This window comes from Watersipora subatra, chromosome 7 (genome assembly GCF_963576615.1).
Source record: "Watersipora subatra chromosome 7, tzWatSuba1.1, whole genome shotgun sequence".
NCBI classification, from domain to species: domain Eukaryota; kingdom Metazoa; phylum Bryozoa; class Gymnolaemata; order Cheilostomatida; family Watersiporidae; genus Watersipora; species Watersipora subatra.
The window spans coordinates 23,149,848-23,174,197 of NC_088714.1; positions in this window are offsets into that span (position 1 = coordinate 23,149,848).

Here is a 24,350-nt window from a genome sequence, read left to right on the forward strand (position 1 = left end):
AATATATTTGTTACTTTAAAACTAAAAAATTCTACTTTGTAAAATGACACAACAGTACTTACCAGAATACCAAATAGTAATTATTAAATTCTACATATCAGGTATGAGTGTTTTCCATGTGGCAAGGTTTACCTGCCTGCATACCAATCTCTTTCAAATTTGAAATTTTGTTAAGGGAACCTTTGTTTTTAGGTACTTATGCACTCATCTTATTTTTGTTATTGGATAGTTTGACTCATAATGGACTTGTATTTTAAATATTCATATAAACCGTGTGCCTTGTTAAAGAGTCATAATATATTATATTGCTTAAAAATTGATTGTGACATAGCAAAAAGTAACAAGAAAATAGATCACTGTCAACATTTAAAAGTGATCAAAACTAATTTTCTGTTACTTTTTAAAAATTTGATATTCTCTTTTGGCACATACGTTGAAGATGAAATTCTAAAAACAATTAGTTATGCGAAGCTGCTTGGTTCACATTTCAACTACTTCTTTTTTACGCTTGAAAGTTACTTGCTGACTTCTTTGAACTAATTGATATTTATAAATTCATGCAGCCATTTAAATGGAGCCCATTTTTGCATTATAAAATGTTTCAAGCTGTTAAGTTAAACATGCCTAATGAAAGCTAAAGCCTAAACTAACTATTTAGTCAGTTGCCTAAACGCTGGCGGTAAGAGGATAAAACTCACTCAGTGCACCAGATCTGTCCCTGATAACTTCCCAAGGAGAGTTGCCTCCATTGTTTCTAGCTTTAACCTGAAAGACATATGGTATGTCTCCATCTAAGTAGAAACTTCCAGTTAATCCACTCTGCCATGGAGGTCTGTTTCCCGGAGTTACAAAGTATCTGAATGTTGGCTGTTCAGTACACTGTTCATTGGCTCGTGCCTAAACATTAAACGCAATCATAAGCAAAAACATCCTGATAAGCATGAACTTGTTTATGCATTTAACCGCATGTATTTTTTCAAGAATTTGTCCTATATCTTAGTTCAGAATTTTGTAACATCGTCATTTACCATTGTAACTTTTAAATGAAATTGTTTGTTTATTTCTGTGTAGTGCGTTATTTTTGTTTACTCTTTATTTTTGAGTAATTTAATCCTTACCGGCTGCAGTGCCTATTACAGATCTACACTGATTGCAATAGTCTTGTTGGCTATATGTAGTTACGCTTTTTTCTCCTTTATGGGCATACATTTTTTATTTTGGTAAGGCTTCACAAATTTTTTTTCTGGTATGACTTCACGCATAAAGCTAGCTTCAGTGCTTAACTTTAAGGCATAAATGATTCGCATGTATTCCAAGTATTTGTCAAATTTATTCTATGGTGTGGCCAGTTAGACAGTGTTTTGTATTGGATAAATGTATGTCTGCTGACCTGGAGGATGTGAGTTCAAATCCAGTTTGCGGCGAATATCTCAGTCTTGAAAATTTTTTGCCATAGCTAAACAGACAGAAGTACAGAAGCACGAATGAATGGAAATACATCGATATATATTTATACGATATTGTTGTGGAATGTGATCCACTGAGAGCAAAGCCTAAGGCTGAGCTAGCCATGCCAGGCTGTGCTCAGTCAGGCAGAATAACGAGGTGAGAGTTAAGCCAGTCAGAGCCAAGCCGAGTAGAGCCAAGCCAAGCCGAGCTGAGTAGAGCCAAGCATAGGCCGAGCCGGGTCAAGCCCAGCCAAGTAAAACGAGAGGAGAGGAGAGTGGCCTACCCACTATATAAGCCTGAACATTTGTGGTAGAAAGCAGAGCTGTTCTGGGCCTGTTCATTGCATGTGCTTGGCTATTCTTGTACTCTTATGAACAAAGCAGAAATACATGTATAAACTTATGCATTGGGTCTTATACTGGTGGAGTAAGCGAGGGTGGCACAAAACCTTTACAATATATATAAAGATATGCATACTGCAAAACCTGTAGTTGAACGTCATTGTGCTTTATTTTTACACCCTTCCTCTATAGTAGTTGTAAAAACCTTTTAAACACACCTATGTGCGTGAGACTTTTAATAAAGAAACAAATAACAAACATTTTACAGGAAGGCACCCTGCCTCTTAATTACCTAACAGCTACAAGCACTAAATAAGGCGGCCCAATGTGACCTGCTTTTTCCATGTCAATGAGTGCACCCGTATCCCTGAGTGCGTTGGTGGTGAATTCCACATGTTTTTCCATTGTCCAGTTGCGTTAGCGCGTTGCGTTGGCCCGTTGCATTTGCCCGTTGCAATAGCTCGTTGCGTGTCCTGACGTTGATTGAACTGTAAGTTGCACTCACAGAAAAACTGACTAATTCAAGGACCCTTTTGGTGCTCTAGTTTATATTTCTTTAAATTCAAATAAGTCAGCCAATTTCAGAGACAGTTAATTGGAAGCCTTAGTACTGGAAACAGTTAATTTAGAAGCCTTAGTACTGGAAACAGTGTTTACTACAGAACAATGTTATTAAACAAAAGTTGTTAAAAGGAGACAAAAGTCAGTAAATTTAATGTATAGATTTTTGATGTAATACCGTTTATTTGCTGTAAAGATACATGTTTCAACAAAGTTAATTTTCGCAATTGAAAGACTTTTTATGGAAAGGTTAGGCAGCCACCTTTTTTTCTCCTCCGGTTTTTTTATTTTGCTCTACTAATTTCTTTGATGAAAATAAATCACAAATCACAAAAAAAATCACAAATCATTACCAGCTTTAGTTCCATGATTTTTAGATTATATACTGTGCTATTTTATGCTCTTGTGTTGTCCAGTTTATGTTTGATTAATTAATTAGTATTACATGTATGTAACATTTTTCCTTAATTTATGTGAAGTTATGTTTTACAGACTTCACGGTAGTCTAAATATAACAAAGACTGGCAGTGAAACTTATTCCTTCTTCAAGCAACCCCAAGTAATTATAAGCGCGACGTAAAAGTTTCCACAGTAGTGGTGGTCAAATTTTTCGATTGGCTCATCAGAAATTTAGTAAGATAAATTTAGTACTTTTAAGGAGCGAAGTGAATGCTGCCTATGTTTTGCTATCTCCTTCCGGTAGAGCAACATTAACCTCTTTGAATGCAATTAATCTGCTAATGTTCATGTACCTCCAACTTTTTAAAAATGTAGTAATAAATATACCTTGAGAAACAAAGAAACATATATACCTGAGGACATATTTTACTTACGATTAACCTGTGTTGATATTATGACCTGAGTCCGACTTTGCAATCTGTTGGAGGTTTCAATTTTTTTCATTTTAAATTTGTTAACAAATTTTTATTTTATCTTTATTTTTAACATATTTGCGTATAACTCATTGCATTTATTAATATGTTGGCTACATTTTGCATCTAAACCTAGCATTTTATGTAGAATGGAAGGGGAGTTACCAGTTTATATTTACTGTAAGATCAAATTACAACAATGCTGATATGAAATAATATGCTGTGAATTGGCAAATTTATAAGTTATATAGGCAAAATCTATTAAAATCTTCAACTTTATGTTCATATGAAAGCTACATAAACAAACCATACTTATATTACATGTACTTATGCAGAAGCAAAGACTAACGTTTTTGAAACACAAATATTCTCGATATTTGTTGGCCATGGCCAGTTGCATTGGTAATGTTTGCTTTTGTTGGAACAAACATTTGCTGATTGTTCAATACCTTCCACAATGTATTCTGAGCCTCAAGCCTTCTTCTGCACTGCTAAACTAGTCGATATTAGCGTCAAAACAGTTGCTAAGCATAGCAAAGCCTTCACGCCTTGCCTTCAGCACAAATACATGTATTGATAAACTTTGAGTCGCATGCACTGTGAGAGAACCCAAGTAACATTTTTTGCCTGTTACGCATTCACAGATTTAATCGTCCTAAGTTTATTAAATAATTTTTTGTTTGGGTCAAAGGCGCCACGAGAGTTGTTTCAGCCTGTTTTGTGTTTGGCCAACTGTGCTGGTAGTTTGCCAGTGGAATCGGACTGTCTTCAGGAACTGGCCCTGTGTCTCAACCCATTTTTACTTCTGGTAACTATCCGCTGAACAACCTTGGCATTATGGTTTTTGAATGCAACAAACAACACACAGCTGATGATCAATAAACAATTTTTTCTGTTCAATACTTTAAGACATTTGTTGTCAATTGGTTTTGTTGTACTACTTAAACTAGCTCAGTGAGTGTTTTTTTAAAACGGCAAATGTTTGTGTCGATACTTTTTCATCTTTTATAAGATAATTATTTTTTGTATTGCAGTGAAAGAACTTCTTGTTAATATATTGTTCAATTGTAAGTTTTACAGTTTTGGTGTTGATTTAATAAAACAGCAAAGAACCATCTCCAAATTAGTGATTCAATTCCACCTTTAAACACTTGCAAGCTGCAAACCTAGCAAAAACTGCTATATGCGAGCTATGCACAATTTTTAGTTTAAAACTAGCCATTCAGAATGCGTAATGAATGTAAGCTGTTTCAACCATATGTTGAAGTGTCAAGACCGCATGAAAAAAGAAGTGACTATTGGTCTCATACACTTACCAATTATTTATTTAGGGGTTGTTTTCAAATTTTTTACCCAAAAAAATCAAAAAAGCCTTGAAGTTGGACAACGAGAGACTTAACTGTTATTGATGTAAATGATTCAATATTAATAAGATTTTGTAAACACTTTTCAACAGATCACTTGCTGTTAAATGGGTTTTTAAAAATCAAAGAGTGCCAAAGTGGCGGTCAAATAGAGGTGGCATTCAAATAGTTGTGCAGTTCAGTTAGAGGTGTTACATTATATATATATACATGCAAATTTTTCAGGTGTGTAGAAATATAACATTAGGCCAAAATAAGTATATAGTTATAACATTAATAAGGTTGAACAAAAAATGAAGCTGATTTTCAATTGTTAAGGCATGATGAGGCCCACATGCACAGTAGCACTGCAGCTACTCGAGGTGCTGGGCCCACATGAATTAGACCTTTGAATTCAAGCACTTTATCTCACTCAAGAAAATAACCCAGCAAGCACATCTTGCAACTTAACCACTGGCTCAAACTTGTGTAGGAAGTAGAGACCCAGCAACAGGTGTAAGACCTCCTGGAAAAGCGGCTCATAGAACTAACTAAACTAGAACTAGCCTTGAGATCAAGCCTTGGTCAAGTAGAAGGGCAGATAGTGGCACTTCTGTATTGACCAATAATGTCTAATTGCCATTATTGAAAAAAGAAACATACTCTTTTTCCCAAATAGATTACAACCTAGATGATTGTGCGGAAGCTAGTTCCTCAGAGCATTCAGCTTTATCAGCAGGTATTGGCAGGTGCCCCTAGTTGAGGATGTCAAAAGGAAAACTTTTTCCGCTCATTCAAATTTATGGAAGTGAAAGGTTTATCCCTTTGGCTGATTTCTACCATAACTACATTCTAGAGACTCATGATGGGGTCTTGCACAGCTTGAATTAGTGCATCTGTCTGTAGTATCTAAATGATAGTGTAATTACTTCATATTTTACGACACACTTGCACCATTTTGAAAAGGTATCACCGAATCTGCAGAAAGCAAACTGAAGCGAAAGCCATCAAAGTGTATAATTTTACAGCCAAAGTTTAGTATATGAGCCACATTTTCAGCAGAGATAGATTGTCAACCAAACCAGCAAATAAGAAAATGGTATACATAGTGACTGATGCCTCAAGGATCAAAGAGTTACAAGTATTCTTGAGTACCATCGGTTACTACCTGCGTTACATTTATGAGTTTGCTTGGGTGGCTCAAACCCTACACAAGCTAGAGCCCAAATAAGAGTTCTGGAATATTTCTGAGCAAAAAGAAGCTGTTCTTTTAAGAGACCATAGGTAGCATCGATACTGTGCTTGTATTGAGGTACCATTACCCTACAGCAAGGCATATCATGGACAGCGACACCAGCAGACACGGTTAAAATAATCCTGCTTCATATACAAAGAAGAGAAAAAGCTGGTGTTATATTTCAGCTAGACCATGACACCTCTGGAGCCATACTATCGCCTTATGAGGAGAAAAATGCTGGTGGCAATCATAACTGTAAAGCACATAAGGCTATACTTGTAGAGCCTAATTTTTCATTTACAGATTGAACACACCTTTTTGATACATTAGTTAGGCAGTAGGATAGAACCTTCCAACAAAGTTGTTAAATGGCCGAGGATTCTAGCAAGATTCTAGTACAGCCTGGATTACCAGACTGACAAAATGTCCAAAAATGATGATTATCTAAGCAGGCAGACTGGTAAGGCGGCCACCAATTCAAGCCCATCAAGTTAAAGGATGCCAGGCCCACTTGGCGAGAGTTAGCTGAGAAAGAACACCAACTCAAGCGGACCCAATCGTGTTCGCACAGCTGACCGCCCAAAAGGGTCTTTTATCTTTAAAGTGACAGGATCGACTACAGGCACCGCAGGAAGCTCCATTAGAAAGTTTCAAAGTCTTTGCTGACTCTGAAAAGGAAAACTCCGCCCTGGGCAGCTGCATAAATATGATCAGGGTTAAAACTTTGCTGGGGTTTTTACGCACACAGCCCAAATAATGACCAGGAATATTGACCAAATTGGCGAGCTGGCTGGCCAGGGGTCATGAACCTGTGGCAACAACTTGCAGATCCAAATCTGACAGAAAGTGCCCTCAAATAACTGGAGCTCACGGATAAAGAGCATGAGATTTTGCACAACAAGCAGAGCTCTCTGAGGATCTAAGGTACTAAAAGCCCGAGTGGCCTCACAAACCATCTGAGTTAGTGTACGTCAGGCCAACCAACCCAACGAAAATCTATTATTTGGCAAAAGCACTCTCTGGCCCACTTTTGTGGTAAAAGAATGGCAGGCTGTTACAAAATTGATTAACAAATATATGAGCATTTTTTGTAATGTTTTAGAAATGTATAGATGTTTATAGTGTAATAAAAACTAAGTTAAGAGAGTTGGCACAAAGTTTTGCGTGTCTTGATTATAATGCATTTGCAACATCCCGGTGAGATGCATGCTATTTTGCTAATTTTTAATTTATTCCCTAACTAATAATTAAATACTTGTACTAACTGTCTGAGGCAGCTTTAAAGGCAATCTAATTATGTTTCTATTGTAATAGTAAGCTTGCAAGTATTATGTTAACATATTATGCTCATTTACTCGTCACTAAAATTCATCAATTCTGAACAGTTGCAGATGCACAGAAATGTTAAAATGGAACTCGGGTCATGCAAACATTTGTCAAAGTCTGAAACTGCCAGTAAAAGGTTAAAAATGGGCAGCAAGCGCAACTCATTCTTAGTTGGTCTGAATGGTCAGATAATTGGGACCAGGTTTTAAAAAGAAGCAATATTTGAGCGCAATATTTCCAACGACACTGCTGAGTTTAAACTCTATAACGTGTCGAACTGATTGAAGTAAGCTTAAGCTGAAACATCTGTCAAAAGAGTAGCAGATGATCCTGCAACTAACCTAACATAAACTGTTGGAGTATATCTGATAAAGACATAATCACCCTGAAAAACAGACAAGCTTCATTCGTCGATTCCATCACCTCTGCAAAAGCTTTAAAACTGTAAGTTACACAAAGGTTGATTCTATCAACCACTTGTGACCTACAGAAAAAAGGAATCATGCAGTTGAAATAACACATATCTACACAAATGCTACAAATGTTGGCGACCACACTAGGCAAGATCAAAGCGAGGCAAAGATCACAGCGAGTTTTGTCATTTTAATACAAACAGTCGCAGAAGCAGACAGCATGTATGCAGCACCTCGATGTGTTTGTACGCCTGCATGGCCAGCAGCACGTTGTTCAATATCAAGTGCTGCAGTACCAAGGCGAACACCATACTGAGAACTAAAAGCTACCCATCAATCTAATAGATCAGTCAGTGTTAGACTATTTTTTAACTAAGCAAGTTTGAGACCCCCAAACAGTGATGAGTTTTTATATACCAATGCTGATCACAGAGGACCGGCAGTGATAAGATTAAAAAAGAGATCATAAGCTGACTCCCCCAAATGAAAAAAGACTGTTTGGCTCTGCAACCACCCGGTTTAGTGGAGAAACTGTCAGAATCATTCCTGGAGCTGGCCAATCTGACTAAGGAGACATCGAGAAGCTGAGAGTTCTGCCCACAAATCAGCAATTTAAACTAGCTCAGGGAATTTCACAGCATCCAAGACGCTTGCTAAATTGATGGGTTTCTAGCTCCTTAGTCAATTTATGGAAGAGCAGCTATGGATGAAAGCCAGACACCTGTTTTAGGACACCAAGGGCTAAGAAAAAGATATCCAGGTGACACCTGAATAGCTATACATAGCCATTTTGATGTCTCCAATAGGTGGCTAAAACAGTAAGAAATCAACAGCCTTGAGTATGAGGCCAGGCAGCCCAGAGTCTAGGCTAATCTGGCTCTTTTACCTAAAATCTAGCTGGAGAATGGCACTCTAAATGGGAGAAAGTGTGGCGGGATCCAGCTGATCTTGTGGGTGGGCCAATTTTTAGATTGGCTCAGATTGGCCTAACTCAAACTGAATAACCAGACTTTTGGCAAGGAGACAACAAAAATGATTTAGTATAGATAAAACCTAATCACGACTTAAATGTATAAAGAGAATGACATCCAAAGTAAGTGAATGAAACTTTCCATGCTGCTTATATATGTGTGACTGCTATGTATATATTATGATATGCAGATATACAGTACATATACCTAAGTTCAACTCAAGCTCGTTGTGGATCAAGATTTGGTGTGGTGCATAGTAAAGGAAATATAGGCTTCCTTTACAAAACTTAGGCTAAAAACTTCTTGTCTCTTCTACACTGATTTTAGTCTAACTCGGTTATTTTTATTCTTATTAACACATTAACGCTATGCCGCTTTTTAGATGAGCAGCGCTATATTTCTACTTACATGTCAATTAGGAAATATTGTCACTACAACTGCCCCTAGGATCTAGTATAAAGCAAAACTACACTTTTTGATTAAATTAATCTTCGATTTTGAGTCTATAAGTTAAATATTTGTCATTTAGCTTATTCGTTGCTGTTATTAGGTGCTTGCTATTTTTACTTTAGTTGTATTTTGTTACTTTTGACACACTCGTGTGTTTGACATTTTGGCTGTTATTTTAAAATATAATATTTTGTAATGCTTTGTAGCTTTCACCGTTTTATGTCATACTTGTAAATACTATAAATTTGGTTCACCACCAAACTTATTTTCACATATATGTGAAAATAAGTTTGGTGGTGAACCAAATTTATAGATCCCCTGTCACACCTACAAAATATAATAAATCACAATGTCTCCAGAAATTATTTTTATGACTTACAACTGTTAAAAAATGAAAACCTATAGGTAAAGCTTCATAAAAAAACATTTGAGCAGAAAATCTGCAAGTCCTATCTTAATGGAGAAATACAATACAAGATCTCAAACGTCATTAAACTTACAGTTGTGAAAACAATAAATTCTTATTTGCGTCTCAAATTTGTCAGCCAAATAAAAATAGTGACTGAACAATATTTAAAACACAAGAAACATATTGAACTGAAGCATTGTGGCAAAAATTAAATATTACAATAAAAGTTAAAACAATTTTCAGCTATTGGTGTAGAGCTAAAGGTTAATAATCAAGTTAAAAAAGAAGAAGGTAAAAACTTTTCAAAAATATCGATATGACTAGTTAGTTAAAAAAAACACTGACGAAATTCCGAAGGTTTATTTATGTCAAAATATTAGAATATGTTAACAGCTTTATTTATTTGTAAAGGAATACTAAAAAACTTATGTTGGTATAATAATTGTGATATGATAATTGTGTAACACATGATTTACATTTATCATGGTATGTAAATTTATCAAACTTTTCCATATGCTTGAACTAAGGATGGAAATATATTTTTTCAGCTTTGTTTCTCTGCCATGATATTTACTGACATGGTTTGCTCTCACTAAATATTTCATACTAGAATTTAACCAAACATCAACTTTTGTCGAAAGCGTTTAAAAAATGTGGGCGTTTTTCAAGCTTCATTATTACAAAACTAAATTATAACCACCTGTCATACACTATGTTTGTCGCAACAAAACAAATATGACATAAACAAGACAAACAAGCATATGATAATCAACGTAGCTGCATTTTGCTGCCATGACCGAAGTAATACTGATATTAATTATATCTATGAAAATTTGTATGAAAAAGATGTAAATATTTTAGTGATTTTTAGATTAAAAAATGCTAAATAAAAAAACAACAATCTCATCGTGGCTGTAAAAACTGTTTGGAGGGTGCTCATTTAGACAAAATTAATACACACTTTTAAAGTCATCTAAATAAAGAAAAATGGCAAAAATAAGTGGTTTTTCACTGTTTTGCGCAATTTAGTCAGCTGGGTCAATAGTTTGCTGGCTACATTACTATAATGTGTAACAACAAACTTATCACTCATCTTAGTACTGTGTGTTCTCTTGAGCAAAATAATGCTAAACAGTTTTATTTTGCTCTGTGAGAATGTTATTTGTAGTGAACTACTACAGTTATTATCCTTATCTCAGTCATTTTTATTTAGAAAGCTAATCAGCAATATGTAGGTGTTTCTCCTATATAAGTAACTATTTTATCATAATTGGTTACCTCCCAAGTAGCTGTGTAATTCCACATTTCTCTATCATTGATGCTCTGTTTGACAGAAGAGAAAATTACGTTCTGTGGCGCACTTGGAGCTGAAAACAATATATCACATACAAGTTTTTTGGTTTTGCAACAATTAGGAGTTTTTAATCAATTATATGGATGCTAATTTGTTTTATAACAAGAAAAACTTTTGATTAAACAAAAATATAGTAAAGGTCCCAGTTTAACCCTTTCACTGTCGTCCATGTTCAGATTTAGCTATCGGCCTACTGCCAGCCATTTTACCAAAAATTGCCGATGTCGCTTCATGAACTGTAAAAAAAATGTTCAATTTCAAACTCTATTTAGAAAGTTTGTGTTACATATTTTATTTTGCCAACATTTTAGCCAACACTGCTATGCAAAAAATTCAATATTTCTATTTTTGTGTCACGATAAAGCTATGTGGAGTCACCATTGCCACAAAGCTAAAACGATCCTCCACAAGGTTCCTTACTCTTAGAAAACTATTACTTTCACTACTATCAAAGTCAGTGCTTCTACGTTAATTATCTGTATAATTAGGAAAATCTAAATCTGAATTGGCTATAATGTCATCAACATAAGTAATTATCTGTTTTCCGACTCGCGCGGTACTTAACAAAACTCACGCAAAAATGTTCGTTTTTAGCTTGGAAAATGTCAAACAGAAATTTAAAATTGCTTCGCTATTTTAAAATAATATTATAAAAAAATTTTTGGACAACGCTTTCAATAGCGTGAAGTCCTCAAGACCTTGGATTATGTTTCCAACAAATAATAAAATTACGTTCCTACGCAAAGACTGGGAAAGTCGCAAAACTGTGTCTATGGCACTCTACCATAGAAAACGCATAAATGTGTCTATGGCAGTAAAAGGGTTAATACTATGATGCTATAGGAGTCCCAGAGTTGTGAAATATGGATGAAAGCTGCAATGCAAAATAACAGATATACATGAACATGTAGTTTTTTTTAATCCTGTAAGAAAATTTCAAAGTAAATTCAATTTGATTTTAGCAACACTAAAACTGTTTTCTAGCCGCAAATAATTAAAATGTCATGCAGAAATTTTTTGACAGTTTATTGCTAAACAAAGAATAAATGCGCTCTGCTTCCATCATTTTATATTCAGCTACATAACATGCATTTAGCTTCTAATGCCTAAATGTTACCCAAATTTTGGGAAAGCTTTCTTTAAAAATTGCCGTCATTAATTTTTAATAGACATACTAAGCTATATCTGCCAACATGAACATTGAAATAATTAATAATCTTTTTAAAAACTATGATGCTTTTATAATAGAGCAGAAACTTATGTTTTTGAGAAATCTGACAGTTTCTAGAGCTGCGTTTATTTATCCATATGCACAAACATCCGCTTAGAGCATTAGGAAAGAGAGTTCATAGTACAAAAGTTCTGCTTGAGTCTCCAAGTTTTGCAACCAAAAGGCTTACTAACTGTGTAATAAACCAACTTGCTGCATGTAACTTTGTTGAAAACACTGGCTTTCAAGGTTTTACGAATGAGGTTGTTTATGTCGCTGTTCTGGAGATTCTTGTGGCATGAAAAGTGTTAAGGATTAAATATTTTTACCGCATAAATAATTTTTTAAGTTAGCAACTGGAATGGAATAGAATATTTGCTATTAGAGAAATAGACAATAAAGTATTGAACATATATAAAAAGCTGATTCTAAGGCAATTTTTTTGATAAAAATTTGTTTACCTAATTTAAATAATCAATCATTGACTGTGCCACTAGATATTTGGTTGAGTTATAAATTAGATAAGTTTTACTTCAACTGAAACTTTACATTTCTTATTTACCTCAGTCAGTCTACTAAGTTTGATAGGTAAAATATATTTATAGGTAGAAGCTCCTAAGGCAGCATTTCATAAAGTATTAAGAATATCATTATTCACTCTTTATTGTTTTGTATAGATTCTTTAATAAGTTTTACAGCAAAAAGTCATATGGAAAGTATTGCTCTATATAATAGCTTACAGCAAGTATCTTATTACCTTTGCATAACGTTGTTGCGCTAAACGCTGCATTGTTTCCTGGACAAACTTCACCTTGTATTGAGCATGATATAGTGAAGGTGTACTTCTCCTCTGCACCAAGTCCACTAAATTCTAAACTTGCTCTTAAAGTGTTTGGGTTGTGACTGATGGTTTTAGTTGTTTCTTTTTTATTGATTATAACAGAGTAACTACAAGAAACACCAATATTTGCATACAAGTAGTAAAAACCAAAACCATAGCTATAAAGTCTATATTTGGTTTTAAACATCTTTTTTTTACAAAGTTTAGTTATTATTTAAATAAATAATACAAAAAGTGAAAAAATGATGTTTGAAAAATTGTTATCGATCATTTTTTAACGTTAATGAGGCCGATATTCTTTGTTTTTATTTTCAAAAAGGCATATTTCTTTAACCAGTTGTATTCTATTTAAATGTTTATAGAGCAACAAAATTCTGATCAGTAGATTTTTGGCTAGTCTTATATGTAATGGACAGTTAAGTTAGGTGGCTCTTTTTATTAAATATTATGAACTGTTGTAAAAATTTTAAAAGAAAAAGTCTGTTACATGTATGTCAATTCTCTGAACTATTTTTTATTTTACAGTTTCATTTGTTATTATGCATGCATGCTATGTATTTTGGTAAAAAATAAAATATTATTGTTTAGATAAATTTGTAATATTATGTTGAAATGATCAATTTTATAGTTTTGTGAAGCTTAAACCAGCAAAGTTCTGAAATCTGTTTGACTCAAAAAATCCAGAAGATGAAGTGAATAATTTGCAAATGCTTCATAGTATTTGCATATTGATGCAGTCATTCAAGTATTGATCAGCCAATCAAACAATTACCAGCAGCAGCAAAGGTAGCAACATACAATTCTTTATTTTTATTTTGTAATTAAAGGAATAGTTTAATATACGGTTTGTAATGAATAATGCCTTCTTAACTGAATATTTCATATAATACTCACAATATCCTACTAGCGGCTACCCAACTAACAATTTTACGTTCCCAGAACGTTCCAGGAATGTTCCAAAAAGTCCCAGAAACGTTTCATCGTAACGTTGTCACAAGATTATTTGTAGACACATTTTCAACGTTCCAGAAACATTGTGGGAAATACATTGCTGGAACGTAACTCTCACAACGTTCCAGCAATGTTGTGGGCAATACATTGCTGGAATGTATTTCCCACACCATCCCAGCAACGTTGCGGGAAATACATTGCTGGAATGTTAGCAAATGATCTCGCATAACATTCCCACAATATTGGGAGAACATTGCGTAATATTCCACGAACATTTTTTCCATAATATTGGCTCAAGGCTATTAGCTAACATCCCAGGAAGGTTACGCCTAGAACATTGATGGGACATTAATGCGTAGGGATTTTCCAACTTAATATATATAGTAGTATTCTTAGCTATTACGCATCGCTTTTCTTTCCGCATTGGTTCGTTGAGCTGAAACAAAATTTAAAGGCAAAAAAGTTGTTGACACATGGTTGGGCATTGGGTTCGCTCAACGAAAGTAATGATTTTATACTCATTAGCTAGTCAGACGTAGCTTTAATCTACTGTTAAATAGACTAGCACATAACACTTGAAACCAACCCAAAAAGTTCCAGAATGTGTTCAGTTGCGATGCACTCACACTGTCGCGTCATGGTATGACACTTTACTGCACCCAGAAAGCTTAATGGACCCTAGTCATTTTCGCGATACGTCTAATGAAGTGCGAAAATTGAAATTTGTAGCGACTTTTCAATTCATTTACATAAATCATTCAAAATTATCATTATTGTTCTTCATTATTTTGTTTGTTTCTATATCTGTGATAAAAAATCTATAAAATCTTTAATTTGCATCATTTTAAATAATTTTTTGTTATGAAAGGGTGACAACTTCCAAAAATTAAATCATGCGTTTTTGTACCATTTTAGCTAGAAAGTTAGTGGAAAAGGTTTGCTAATGTTATTATAACGTTGTTACAAAACATTGTTATTGAATGTCCCAGCAATGTTACAGGATTGCTACTTTGAAATTTTTGGGTGTAAACATTCACATAATATTGTTTTCTAATATATTCGGAATAGTATGGAGTTTAACCATTATGTAACATTGAGCAGGTGATCTGGTGCAAAATTCCTACGACATGGGGAGAATATGTTACAGAATTTTCCACAAGAATGCCTTCCATGATGTTGCCTCAAAGATATTAGCTAACATCCCAGGAACATTTTCGTCCAGAACATTAGTTGGGTGTAACTGTGTAGACAATTTCAAACATTTTGATGTTTCACAGAATGATCCTCTAATGAATTGCATACAACGTTACTATAATGTACCGAGCATAACCGTCGACAATATTTTTTTCTTAAGCTATACAACATTCCACCAACATTACATCTCCAAAGCAACCTAAATATATGAATGTTAACACTCAAACATTCAAAAGTAACATTCCTGAAACATTGCTGGGACAATTATTTGAATGTAAATATGATGTCACCCCATAATATTCCAGTTACATTTCAAGCCAATGTTGCATGAATGTTTGCACTCGAACATTCCAGAGTAACGTTCCTGGGACATTCCTGGAACATTCATTTGAAGTTAAATATGAGGTCACACCATAATATTCCAACTACATTGCAAGCCAATGTTATATGAACGTTAACACTCAAACATTCCAGAGTAACGTTCCTGGGACATTTCTGGAACATTCATTTGAAGTTAAATATGATGTCACACCATAATATTCCAACTACATTGCAAGCCAATGTTATATGAATGTTTTCATTCGAACATTCCAGAGTAACGTTCCTGGGACATTCCTAGGACATTCATTTGAAGTTAAATATGATGTCACACCATAATATTCCAACTACATTGCAAGCCAATGTTATATGAACGTTAACACTCAAACATTCCAGAGTAACGTTCCTGGGACATTTCTGGAACATTCATTTGAAGTTAAATATGATGTCACACCATAATATTCCAACTACATTGCAAGCCAATGTTATATGAATGTTTTCATTCGAACATTCCAGAGTAACGTTCCTGGGACATTCCTAGGACATTCATTTGAAGTTAAATATGATGTCACACCATAATATTCCAACTACATTGCAAGCCAATGTTATATGAATGTTAAGGCTCGAACATTCCAGAGTAACGTTCTTGGGACATTCCTGGAACATTCATTTGAAGTTAAATATGGTGTCACACCATAATATTCTAGTTACATTGCAAGCCAATGTTATATGAATGTTAACACTCAAACATTCAAAAGTAACATTCCTGAAACATTGTTACAAAATTCATTTGAAGTTAAATATGGTGTCACACCATAATATTCTAGTTACATTGCAAGCCAATAATATATGAATGTTAACCCTCGAACATTCAAAAGTAACATTTCTGTAACATTGCTAGGACATTCATTTGAAAGTACAATTGATGTAACACCATAATGTTCTAACTACATTTCAAGCCAATGTTATATGAACATTAACCCTCGAACATTCAAAAGTAACATTCCTGAAACATTGCTGGGACAATTATTTGAATGTAAATATGATGTCACCCCATAATATTCCAGTTACATCTCAAGCCAATGTTACATGAATGTTTGCACTCGAACATTCCAGAGTAATGTTCCTGGGACATTCCTGGAACATTCATTTGAAGTTAAATATGATATCACACCATAATATTCCAACTATATTGCAAGCCAATGTTATATAAATGTTAACACTCAAACATTCCAGAGTAACGTTCCTGGGACATTTCTGGAACATTCATTTGAAGTTAAATATGAGGTCACACCATAATATTCCAACTACATTGCAAGCCAATGTTATATGAATGTTAACATTCGAACATTCCAGAGTAACGTTCTTGGGACATTCCTGGAACATTCATTTGAAGTTAAATATGATGTCACCCCATAATATTCTAGTTACATTGCAAGCCAATGTTACATGAATGTTTGCACTCGAACATTCCAGAGTAACGTTCCTGGGACATTCCTGGGACATTCATTAATAATGTTCTCTAACGACGTTATGATAACGTTAGCAAAGTATATTCCTGTAACATTCTGCTGAACGTTATGATAATATTTTTGCACAACATTCTATGCAACGTTCCTGCGACATTGTTGGAACATAATTCTAAAATGATCATCAAATAACGTTTGTAGAACGTTATGACAATGTTTGTTTGGAACGTTATTTCTGCGTAACGTTACGGACCATCCCAGGAATGTCGTTGTTAGTTGGGTAATTACCCATAAAAAGCAGAAAAACTGCCACTTGTTGATATACATGGAAAATAACTTATTAAAATTGTATTTATTTAGGCAAAAAAGACTTTAACGTGGAAACAAAAATTAAAGTTATTTGAAACATTAGTTGTTGTGTCTTGTTACATAACCTGTAATCATTATTTCAAAAAGGTGTATACGTGCTTGCAAGAAAATTTGCCATTTTTGATGCGATAACTCTTGATAGAGTTTGATAGGCTATAGTTATTTTGTATTTTGATGAAAATAGCTGTGTAAAGACTTTGACAAAATACCCAAGGCATGTTTAAGTTGTTTGAACTGTTACAATAAAATTAGTACAAATGTTATGAGTTTTCATGGTGCATATGATCACACAACTTGTGTTTATAATTGCTTTCAACTTGATCGCATTAATAATGACTTGTGATACCTGAAAGTTAGTACAACTGCATTAGAGAAATATATGCTAGCTTTCAAAACCACAAGTACAATTAGATTGAGGTGATGTTTAGGTGGTAAGCATCAACATGTCGCATTAGTAAATTCAAAACATCTCATCACAGAGTTTATTAATGAATTGTAAATAAATCTAAATCAATGATCGCGCCAAAAGAAAAGTAATAATGGCAATTATGCATAATCCTGAAATTATTTTAATAAGGAAACTTTGAAATTGTTAGAACAAATTATATATCAACTTGAAATACACCAGCAAAATCAGAAAGGATAGAATGAACAGTGCTTTCCTACAGAGCCATTGCGATTGACTTTGCAGAAACTAAGCTGCAGACGTTAAAAATCAGCTGTTTGATTTTTTTTATTTTGTCATTAACTTGCAGTTAATTAGCTCAGTTGTATAAAAAACAACACAGCTTGAATTAACTCACTTTGTTGGTAGCCAACCACCAGTCATGGTCTGGTTCCACTGTAGAAATGATATGGTGATTGACGAAGCTGTTACATTTTCAACTTTGGAGTCAAGGGCAGTATTAAGCTGTGGCAACTCTAAAATAACCCTGAAAGTTGTTAAATTCATTATTTAGTTTAATTACGCTCAAAAAGACTCAGTTATTTTGCATTTTTACTACTAATATGGACACTACTGAGAGCAACCACATGATTTTTTTAAATTTCCAGTGACAGATTTAGTTATTTGTTATACAGCATTTAATTATGCACTGCATCTGTGCAATGAAGAAACAATTCACTCATTTTGTTTTGTGTAGTTAAATGAAATATGCAAAATCAAATTTCTTATAAAAAAAAAGACAAGGTTCACAAACTTAAACCTTAAATGCAAAACTTGCAGCTCGACTTTAGATTAGTAATTGTTTGTTTTTGTTTGATAGAAAATTCGAATCGCTGCATTTAAATGGCAAGTCTACTAACAAGTGTGCATAACAGCAGAGTTAATCCCTTTTTCATCTTACCCATTGCTCTTACAATATAATTTATATTCTTTTCGCAATGGCACTTGATAAATGTGCCCTTTATATTATTAAACAATACAGTGCTAACTTGGGTTACAATGCATCTGTTGCACCTTTTTTTGTCTTAACCATATGAAGACAGACTTTTTTTAACTTTCGTGTGCCACATGATATTAACAGAAAGTTTTTTGAAATTAAAATTTGGGTGTAAATGTACTGACCACATCGAAATAAAAAACTGTCGAAATTCGCTGTAATCCTTCTCACCATGCCTAAAAGATATTATACGATGCTCTCTCTATATCAGTTTAGCATTACTCGTTACAAGTTATAATGAAAACATAACCGAAAACAGATGGGTGATACAATTTTAGCCATTGAGAAAGTTGAAGTTTAGTTTAGTAAAAACAAACTATAACTTAGCTTGAAGTATGTGTTTAGTAAGTAAATTCATTTAAGATAAATTCAACAATTAGTTTATATGCCTATCTTAACGTAAAGAACTTCCTACGATGCATACTGGACGTAATACATTATAATGTTACATTTTGTTGCAGGTCATAGCCACTAAAAACACTAAATTTATTGTAGGTAACTCTAGTTAGTAAAGTAAATACATAATTTTTGTTACTAACTTTTAATATGTACAGTACGCATGCAACATTTGATGATTTTTACCACTCTGTACAACATGCTTGCCTTACTATTCAATAGCTGAAACAAATTAAAATTGTATGACGAGAATCAGTTGTATTACCTATTGCAAGTGTTTTTTATTGTTAAAAAGCTAATGCTTTTACGATTAGCCATTTTTTAATTCGTGATTTTCAAATGTGCCATTTCAATATCAAATATGCTGTTACACTCATATTTTTAGTTTTTTCTTATGTTTAATTGCTAAATCTGTAAAGGCTAAATACTTTTCTCGGAGAAAGTTGTACTATTTTCAGTTAACAATTTCTCTACATTTCTTTCTTTATGCAGTGAGACAATGCACCAGACAAAGGCCATCAGCTCTTGCATTGTTCGCTTTTATACCAGTATCGAGAGAAAACCATATTGTCTATCAAAACTTTAAATACAATGAGCTTCTGCTACAGCAATCTTTTTTATACACAAACTTTTATGAACTCATTGTTTATTTTTCTTTTAATTCATTTGAACTGCACAAAAAACACTTTTCTCATGGTATGAAATTTAAAAGTTGGAATGATAAATGCTGTATATGTTAAGCAAAGTTTTCTGTTCAAAGACTTTTTATTACTCAGCAATGCCAAGTGCTCAGCTAATCAATATATAAAAAGCAGTTCAACAAAGCATGTTAATATCTAGAACCTAGCCCTAGTTGTATCACTTATTTATTTCGCATAACAACTTACCATAACCATAGACTTCAACTTCTCTGAGCTCTATTCTAGTAGTGGTTAAACTGTATATACCAAACAGTCTAGTTAGAGGGTTGATAATGCCAACATCACATACTATTGTGTACTTCTCTCCTAATGCAGAAAAACTACTAGAACAAATAGACCACCCATTTGCTCCTCCTCTGTTGGGTGCAACTAAGGTCGTCTCCTTGTTTGTCAGGAAGTAGACGTTGTGTAATCGATCCGCTGCACAAATATTTAACTGTATGAATAAAGTAAAACTTAACATTAAATTATAAAATCATAAAATCACCTCATGTTATAATTAATAGACAGTTTAGATGATATACTTATTGTTAAAATGCAACATTTATTTTTTGTAGTATCTGCTAAAAATTGGCAATTTTTTCATTTCAGTAGTCAATTTTTAACTGAAAATTACTCTTTTTAATCTTTTAAAAATGGTTTAAGTTTTGTATCTTTAAAAAAAAAATTTGTAATAAAAATAATCAGGTTTTTGGGCAAAACTTTTGTATACATATTCAATCATTTCACAAAAACAATAACTTTATTTTTTATAATAATTCACCTTGATCAGTCTCTGACATGAGTATTGCCTTAATGTTATAAACTATGAGTATGTTAAGCTATGTCATGGTTCCATTATGCTAAATGCTAATAGAGCCAATATTTTTTCATGGCATTAATACAAATTTTTAGCCCCAAAAGATTTACATATATTTAAGTTTGCAATAAGCATTTGTGGAACCAAATTTTCTCGAGCCAAGATATCTCTTCCCAGAAAATGCAATATTGTGGTAGAAACTCAAACCGACACAAAATAGAGGACGCATGATCAAAAGTCCAACTTTGTACTCAATTTTTATGAATGAATTGCAGCAGAGGTGGTAACCTATACATATAAGCAAAACTTACCACAAGGTCCCTCTGAACAGGTTCCGTTTTTTACATAGACAGTAACTTCTTTAAAGATTATCCATTGTCCAACATCAACTTTCAACCAAGAGTTTGCTTCATTCATGGTGGTGGATATAGTGCTCAAGTTTCCATCAACTGCTTTTCCAGCATTACCTGCATTGCTTGACTGGTTGGTCATTTTACTCATAGCATAGTTGTAATCTACAAACAGTGTAGTGTATAACACACCAAAGTATTTTTGATGCAGTCAAATGGATTCACTAGTTGTCTCTACCAGCTATAATCAATTAGTCTGGTTGTTGTCGGAAATTTTTGTGTCACCCTTTTTACAAATGAGACAGGAATATGGGATATAACCTGTCCTAGGTTTACCGGGTAAATCGCAGGATTTTTTATTCTTTAAAAACACCTACCGGTAATACTATTGTTAGGCAGCAACAATTAGCCATTTAATGAGTGATTAGAAATACATGAACAATTTTTTTCTTACACCATACCTAACTAGCCAAATCAACCAATCAGCTTTATATACAAAAAACTAGACTTTGGTTAATACACTAACTATTGAGGTTCAGTTATAGCGATTGAGTGCTTAATCTGTTTCTGGTATCACTCAGTTAGAAACTGCAATTGATGTTGGTAGTAGCAGTAAAAATCTGATATCTCTGCTTAAATTGACTCCCACTGCTAGCTATGGTAGATTGCATAGTTAATTACAATATAGTACCACATTCTAACAAGCTAATAAGCTTTGCTATGGAAAACAAGCCAATAATCAAACTTTTTTGTGAGCTATTGAGCAGTATCTATAAAGAGCATGAGAGGTAAGTTTAAAAATGGTTAAAGCAACCTTAACAACTCGAACTGCTCATTTTATGTAAACACCACACTGAATGCTATTTGACATTGAATCATGGGTCAAAATATCAAAGAACTTATCAAGGTAAACAAAATTTCAAATCTGAAGAAAATAAGGTGATAAATTGGCTAGCTCATCTACTTCATTTTATAATAAATATTCAAACGAAGTAATTAGTAATACACGCATAACTATTATTAATACATGACATAACACTGGAGTGTATTGTTATGTTATCGGTTCAAGAGTTGAAAAGATGACATAACGATATATCCCGGTGTATCTATATTTATATTTATCAAAGTATGTCCGTGTGTCATTGTATGTTGTGTGTCTGTCGGTTTTCCGGCTGTAGATCTTAAAATCTTGGCCTTTCTGCATTCGGATGGATTTGAACTCTCAACAATATTTTAATCGACGAGCGTTTAATTTGGATGTTCTACCACTGAGCTAGAAAACCATAGCAATCAGATGCGTTTTCATATAAAGTATACAGCACGCGCGTGCTAATTATTTTAGCCTTAGGTTTTTCACCAAAGGTTTTGAGATTTGTTTGCCTCGAGCTTGAACATAAATTCAGTTCTCAACTAAACTGAAGCATGCGCATTGCAATTAGCAAAGCTCCGGAAACGCTTGGAAATGGATAAGCATTTCACGCTTCATAAATTCTTTACAAAAAGAGAGAAACCATGCGGGGCAATACCTCCTCTACCAAAAAAAATTGCTAGAGAGTTAACCCTTCGGGTCGAGTTACCCTAAATTGTTTTGGAGGATGAGTCTCCTATAAAGATGTAAAGTAAACAGGCCACTGCTATTTATTTTTTCTTTTTTCTTCGATTTTTGATTTAACTATCTGTTGCATTTCTTTGCTATTTCATTATCTATTTTTTCAATTTTTAGTATTGTATTTTAACCTTTAATGCTTTAGATGTTGTAAAAGCCAAACCTTTGTAGTGTTTACTTTTGCTTTCCTTATCCATGATCATAAATATAAAACATTTTATTAAAATTAAACACAATCTATATATATCCGTTTCAGTTAATAGTATGCGGTATACAATACAGCTTATGGTGTAAAATGTAAAATGTTGAAAACATACTTTACCGAAGTATATCTCCGAATTTACCCAAGTTTTTCTCATCTTGGATTAAAACCTACATAATTTTATTTTAATGGAGAAAAATGTTTCGGATCTCAAAAAACTTGGTTAGCAACGCTAGAACAACTTAACGCATAACCTAACCTAATGGGTAACACATAACAACCTTTTGGAACGGATTAAGTTTGAGAACCAACGTTCGTATACTAAAAGTACTGTATGTTTAAAAGCAATACATCGCTGAAAGTTATGAAATTTTAAATTTTCAGTGGTTTGAAAACATTTACAGTTGTTTTATTTATTTTTAATTTAGTTTTCTTGCACAAAACATTTTCCTCATGATATGAAGTTTGAAAGGTACAGTTGTTAAGTAAAGATGTAAAGTTTTTAAGTTAAAGATGTAAAGTACACAGGCCATTGCTGTTTATATTTCCTATTTCTCACAATTTTTGCTAGAATTATCTGCTGCATTTTTGGCTGTTTCATTATCCATTTTTTGCAATTTTTAGTACTGTATTTTAACCTTTAATGCTTTGGATGTTTTAAAAGGCAAACATACAAAATATTTACTTTTCCTTTCTTTTTCCATTGTCATAAATATAAAACTTTTTATTAAAATTAAACATGATCTATATATACCTTTCGATATATATCTATATCTTATAGTATGCAGTATACAGTACAGCTTATGGTGTAAAATGTTGAAAAAAGTACTTTACCAAAGTATATTTCCAAATTTACTCAAGTTTTTCTCATCTTGAAACGGATTAAAATCTACAAAAGTTTTTTTAATGAGAAAAATTGCTTCAGATCTCGAAAAAAATTTGGTTAGCGTTGCTAGAACAGTTCTGCTAGAATAGGTTGAACTGTACGTTATTAAAAGCTATTTGTCGCTGAAAATTATGAACTTTTAAACTTACAGTGGTTTGATAACCTTTTCCTCATGATTTGAAGTTTGAAAGTTACAGTTGTTTGAAAAAAGTTTGAAAACCTTTACAGTTGTTTTTATTTTGTTAAATTTTAATCATATTGTTAATTATCGTTTATTTTACTAGCGATATAGAATAGTAACAAGAGCTATTTCCTTTCCTCAACAGCCAAATGTTTCGCCCGTTAAATGCGTTTTTCAAGAAATTTTCTATCAGTTCTCGCTTTGTGCATTAGCTTACACATCTTTTCTTCTAAACCTAACCAATTAGTAATTCGTAATTATTTTCACATTTTACCACAATCATTTGTAAGATTAATGTAAGATTATCTGTAAGATTTATCGTTAGTATCAGTTAATTTGGTGAATGTTATTCATTTTGTTAATTGTCTTTTAACTTAATAGTGAGATGGTATAGCGACAAGCGCTACTTCCTTTCCTCAACAGCTGAATGCTTCGTTCGTTAAAGGCGTGTTTCAAAATTTTTCCTATAATTGCTTGCTTTGTGTATTAGCTTACACCTCTTTCCTTCTAAACCTAACCAATTACTAATTCGTAAATATTTTCCCATTTACGACATTCATTTGTATGATTAATGAAAGGTTATTTGTAAGATTTATTGTTAGTATCAGTTATTCCTCACTCTCCAATATTTACATACATTCACATACTTTGTAAAATATATTTATATAGGTAGATTTACATTTTCTGATTACGTGTATAAACTTTGTAT